This window comes from Bombus impatiens, unplaced genomic scaffold (assembly GCF_000188095.3).
Source record: "Bombus impatiens unplaced genomic scaffold, BIMP_2.2 scf_0051, whole genome shotgun sequence".
Classification (NCBI taxonomy): domain Eukaryota; kingdom Metazoa; phylum Arthropoda; class Insecta; order Hymenoptera; family Apidae; genus Bombus; species Bombus impatiens.
The window spans coordinates 856,320-862,319 of record NT_176470.1 but is presented as its reverse complement, the minus strand read 5'-3'; the positions used below and the strand labels follow the sequence as shown (position 1 = coordinate 862,319).

At 38.3% G+C, this 6,000-nt stretch overlaps 1 long non-coding RNA gene across 1 annotated transcript in view; it reads right to left on the bottom strand.

Annotated features, from left to right (window-relative positions):
• Window positions 1-603: 603 nt before the first annotated feature.
• The window catches only part of LOC112213921, an 82,828-nt gene continuing 77,431 nt past the window's right edge, over window positions 604-6,000 (bottom strand). The window contains exon 4 of the long non-coding RNA XR_004462818.1: window positions 604-2,649. This is a non-coding gene — a long non-coding RNA (uncharacterized LOC112213921). The remainder of the gene's footprint in view (window positions 2,650-6,000) is intronic.

The following is a 6,000-nucleotide window of genomic DNA, read 5'->3' as shown; positions in this document are numbered from 1 at the left end:
TAATTCTTTTCATTCACAATTTGTCCAATTTGGGCATTTGGTAGAATTTTTTAACTGTTTGATTATCATGTGGGTGGCTACCCCCAGCGGGATATCATCTTCGTGTTTGTCAGGTTGTGTCCTTTGCGAGGTCTGCTGGGTGTTTCCTTTTCAGTCTTCTATCCATGTTTGAGGTGTTGATCGTTTCCGCAGCTAGTCGGTTTGGGTGTGTTCCTATTCTTTCTTTGTATTTTTCGGCGTATCTGCTAATTTCCTCTTTGACCGTTGGTATTCCCAGATCCTTCCGTATGTCCTCGTTTTTAACGTACCATGGGGTGTTTACTATCGTTCTAAGAATTTTAGCTCGTATTGTCTCTATTTTGTTTATATGGCTCATTGCTGTTGTCCCCCATATTGGTATTCCGTACGTCCAGATTGGTTTTATGACCGTTTTGTCTATTTTTAATTTATTTTCTATGCTTAATTTGGATTTTCGACTTGTCAGCCAATGCATTTGTCTCCTTGTTGTCTGTACTTTGTCTGTTATTGATTTAGTATGCTATTTCCATGTGAGTTGTGTTTCCAAGTGGAGTCCTAGATATTTCACTTGCCTTGTTTCAAAAATAAAGATGTAGTGTTTTTCTTGAAGTAATCACTTCAACAACGTTCAATCGTTCAAACAAAACATACTTATACAGCAAATAGTCTAAGATTTTTAGACACCGCTGTATAAACGTAATATATTACGAAGAGGGCGCGAAAAGTGGGCCAAATATCGACTGGAAAGGATATTATATACTTGTGGGTGAGCACATAGGGGATAATTGAAGAGCGCGGATAATAGACGGCCGGATAATCGAAAATCCGGAAACTGAAACTCCGTTAGCCGAGATCCTCTTGTATCGCCTTTACGTGTCTGCGACGGATGCATCCGCGATATAGCTGCACGCATTGGAAACGGCCTTTGCAAATGTTCGCTAAGGCAACCGCGCAAGAAGCTGCCAGTTGAGCGTGAAATCGAAATTCGATTCTGCCACAGTGACGGATTTTGAAATTCGTCGGCCAAATGGATATATCTCAGAACGATGTATGACGATTAGTCCACTTCAATTAGACGACGATCAATTACGAATGACGATTAATTAATGGCTGTCGGGTCTCTGGTTCGAGTAGTCGTGGTTTCAAATTAATTATCATAAAGTAGCAATATCGATCTTCACATTCATTCGTCGTCGATCTTAATTATCAAATTTATTTTATTTCATATTACGTTCCGAGTGGTTGCTTTGGTTAAAAGATGGAGATTTAGAATTTGTTAAGACCTTTTTCCATGCAATTTTTGCTCCGATCTTTTCCATACGAGTTTTATCTCTCAGATTGGAAAACACAGAAAAATAGAATCAATTAGAAAAAGTAGATAAAATTGAAAATTATATTAAACAGACTGGAAGGTTGCAAATTTTATCGTCACAAATCCCTCTGTGTTCTTCCAAACTCGCGTTTATCATTTTAATCGTAGTTCAAAACACGTACAAACATCGTTCTGTATAAAACTGTATAATGATCTTTATAGAATCATAAACGTAAAATCCAATCTCCAACGAACCCTCGTCATCCGTACCAAAAAACATCCCCTAAAAATACCCTCAGAAAAAGTCATTCGCATTAACGTGACCATCGAAACTTAACCTATTCTTCCATGAAAACACTCCCATTTTCATCGTAAAGTAACCCAAAGGGAAGCACACGAAACGTGCTTACAGAAGCACCCCCTTTCCACCTATCATCCCTCTTAATCTTCTCTTGGAAGGGTGAGCCCTTACGAGCAGAGTTACTCGTCCGCACCGATTCGAGTGACAAACCCTTGTTCTACAGCAACCCCTCTATACATACCACCAATTCCATTCTGACCGCCACTCCCACCGGCAAGAATTTTTTTCTTATTTCGCGATTCTTAATTTAGATTTAACAGCGCACCGTAGTATCACCGAATTATAAGGGTTCGTTTTCTGTTTTCCTTCTCTTCCTTTTAATCGTTTTTATCGACGGTTACTAAACAAATATTTTAGCGATTAATCAAAGAGCAAACAATGGAACAATGTAAATAGAAGACATACAAATCTACACGAAATAAACTAAGAAAGTGATACAGCTGCGTTGTTTTTTAAGATGCGAAAAACGGAGAAAACGACGCGCAAGATCCGCTTTTATTTAGAAGAGTTTGTTGCAAATTTCTCGAATCGTTCGTAATGCGTTTTGGTTTTTGAAAACATTTATTAGCATTAGAGTTATAAAGTTATTCGTTGTTTTATCTAACTAAAAATTTTACGTCGAAGCATTATTTGCCCGAGGTCCTCGTACGTTCTTGATAATCTTAGTAGCTTGATAATCAGCGAAACACGTGTAAAAGGAGTCACGATATCTACATTTAAAAACATCGATACGAACGATCTTCGAGTCTCAAGCTTTACGAAATAACCAATCTTCTCGCCTATCTATCTCAACGATATCCGGCTAACAAGTTCCACCAACAGCGGAGCGCTAAATCCCTCATCCACGGGAGCAGATTAAATTCTTTTTAATCACCTTTCGTTAGCCCGTCTTTCCAGCGCAATCTCAAGAGCTAATGCTATGGATCCAACTTGAAATTTAATGCCCTGCCGACTTGCCCTGAAAAAAATAGGCAAGTAGACATTTATAAAACAAACGAGAAACAATCCACGAGGTTGCTTTTTAGAATCAACTTTTAATGTTTTGTATTTTATAATGAATTAATTGAACACTTTAAATACGATTGCTGTCGATAGATGCCAAACGAAAATTTTATGAAACACCGCTGTCGAATCGATCAACCGTATCAAAATTTTAATTGAGTTTGAGATGCGGCAATCGTTTATCGACGTCTCCATTTCATATTATATTCGACTTTGTCATTTTATTCGCATTTGTGAAAATCTACCTGTGTTTAAATAAATTGGCTCTTTTTCACCGTGCAGCTCGTATGTCGTACGAACACATCGAAAACTATAAATCGTTGAGACTTATAATTATTACGACGATAGTTTATTAGCGAGAGAATCAATTTCGTCGATTCAATAATTCCGCAAATAAATTATAGCCGTCTTTGCTTTGCCTAAGAGTAGACAGACTACTATGACTCGATATTGGTAGAAATTTATCAGATTATATCGTCCAGCTACCGAAGCAAGAAGCTACCATTTCGAAAACATTTTAACAAGCTTCTAGAGCTGCTGGAAGACGAGTCATAAAGCGACAGGGCAAGTGGGCGGCAAGGAACGCGAATGTAATCGCGTCGTTAAAATACCGTGCGGATCAGAGAGACGTCGGACGACCCGGCATAAATTACAATCGTGCGGAACACCGACGAAGGGATGGAATTTCCTCGGTGCTCTAACGGCGAAACTCGGTGAGTTATTGTCGAAGCAATTTACGAAACCGCAGCTGGGACGACCACGGATCCAAAGGGCCAACTTTTCCTTGGGAAGAAAGTCCATGGAAGAATGCAATTTCTTCGGTCTAACCGCCCCGGTCCCGTCGTTGCGTTCCATTTAGCCGAATGTCCGGTGCGTGTCACGAACAAAGAGGTGGACGTGGACGAACGAAAAATGTACCGACGTAACGCGCCAGAAAATTCGAATAACGAAGACGGATGAGGGTTGCAACGAGTTGCGTTTAATATCGAAGGAAAACGAAATATCAGCCAGGCGGCGAATATCTGCTTGTTTCGCCCTGTAATTTCTACGAAATTCTCTTTTCGCGCAGGTACACGATGCGATAGAGTAAATGACAGCAAAGAAGAGATATGGTCGGAGATGATATATGGATTTACCAGCTGTGTATTCGATGATGTCTAGATGATGGTGGAAACTGCTTCACGATTTTCTACCAAACAAAACAACATTGCATTGCAATGGATTTTAATTCTAAAAATATGTCAGAGTCAAGTTGGCATTTGGGGCGTTCGATGAACCTTTACTTACTTTACCGTCGCGGAAGTAGCTAATGTTTATCGGCACAGATGTGCATACTACAAGAGGCTATGAGTAATAGCGGCGATAGAATGGTCGAGATGACGGTGACTACGAATTCAGGTTCGATAACGAATCCACGGTCCACGGGAGGACAAGTATCAACGTAATACTCGATTCGGGTAACTTCTCGATAACTCAATCAGCAATTCGTCCAACGACTAACTAACAAACTGACTCTGCTCTAATCCAAAAGAAACTGCCCTTTTATATATACTCTTGTCCCCACTTCTCGGGTCAATCTTCGTTTTTAAGGAGAGCCATATAATCGTTTCATACCTCTGTCAGGTACACGTCCCTCCCGTGACCGTGGCTACGTCTAGTGACCCGCTACGTCGCTTCGAGCTCGAACCCATCGTCATAAAGTCAGATTGGAATATTAAAACTATTTCTCATTTTTGTTACTTAAGTGCAGCTATAGTAAAAGTCTGGACTATGGTATTGGGGGGTTTCCCAACATTCCGGACGGGAAATCCCGATGTTCTTTCATCTCCGACAAATATTATTGTTAGCAACGAAGGTTTTTTTTTATAATATTTATTAAAATTACAATCAATTCTCGCGTTGAAAATTTTCAGTAGTTTTTCTGGCGTGGCGTAGTAATATGGCTAATTATTTATAATAAGTTATTACTTATTATAGATAAGTATAATTTGTACGTAAGTATTATAAATAAGTAAATATTACTTAATTTAAATAACTAGTTAAATCCATCGTTTAGGTCTAGCGGGTAGTGTCTCTTCAGCCTGCGGAGTAACGAAGATGAAGCGAGAATTGCGTAGGTTGTTCAAACACTTGAACAAATTGATAGTAATTGTATTACAATAACGAATACTATACTTGGATGTATATCAATAATGAATTAACGACTAGATGCGATATCTGTTTGGATTAATCGCACATATTATTAATTTAAATTTATTAATCTAAATTATACGTTAAATTTAGATCGTATATAAATCACGCGTTAAATACCTCGACTCACATATCCGCTAGCTCAATTACGTACATCTATGATAATTATATTTTATTCGCCTCGTTCTGAAGATGACAGGTGTTGTATCCTTTTCGTCTTGTCAGACGTCGTAACGTTCTATTGTAGATGCAACAGACGAAAAAAAGTAAAAGCTTCGACTTCATAATTTCGAAGCGCGTTAAAATTCCTAAAATTTTACACAGATTGGGAGATATTATGGGAAAGGCGCGAAGATCGTAATCTCTTCGAACGAGGCTGTTCGTGTAATTACGATCGAAAATCGCTTACAGATAAGTTCGTTTGGTCGTCTAATTATATATTAAAAGTTTCTAAGAAGCTTTCTTATTTGGCATATAACTCGATAATTAAGTAACTTAAGGACAAGGAACATTGAAATGTTTAAGCGATTCTATAAAAGTACGAGCAGCAACTTCTATATTACTTAACGGCTCTTGAAAATATACTACAATAATTATCTCGAATTTTATAATTAAATGACATCCAGGATATAACCTAACAAACACGAAGATGGTACCCCGCTGGGTGTAGCCACCCACATGATCATCAAACAGCCAAAAAATTCTATCAAGTGTCTAAATCTGACAAATTGCGAATGTAAACAACTAAATAAAAAAAAATGACATCTTGTAAAAAGCGAATCACTGTCCGCTAATTTTCTTAGAAGATGTTGCCCTTCGTGAAATTCAAAATAAATCTCAAAATTTTAACTCATATTATTGATTCCGTGAGATCGTAATCCTCGTTCAAAAAATCCTAATTCTATATAGTTGTCCACTCTTGCATCAGGAAATACCGTACAGCTAGAACGTTAAAGGAACGAGCTGCAGGATTTATATTTGCATGATACTGCGATTAATCACCATTAGATGGCGCTTTGGCCATTTTTTAAGAGATTAAACGACAAATATAATCGCCACGGCACGGCGATTCTATCATAATCCGGAAAGACGAGATTCGATGTTCCACTCGAATAGA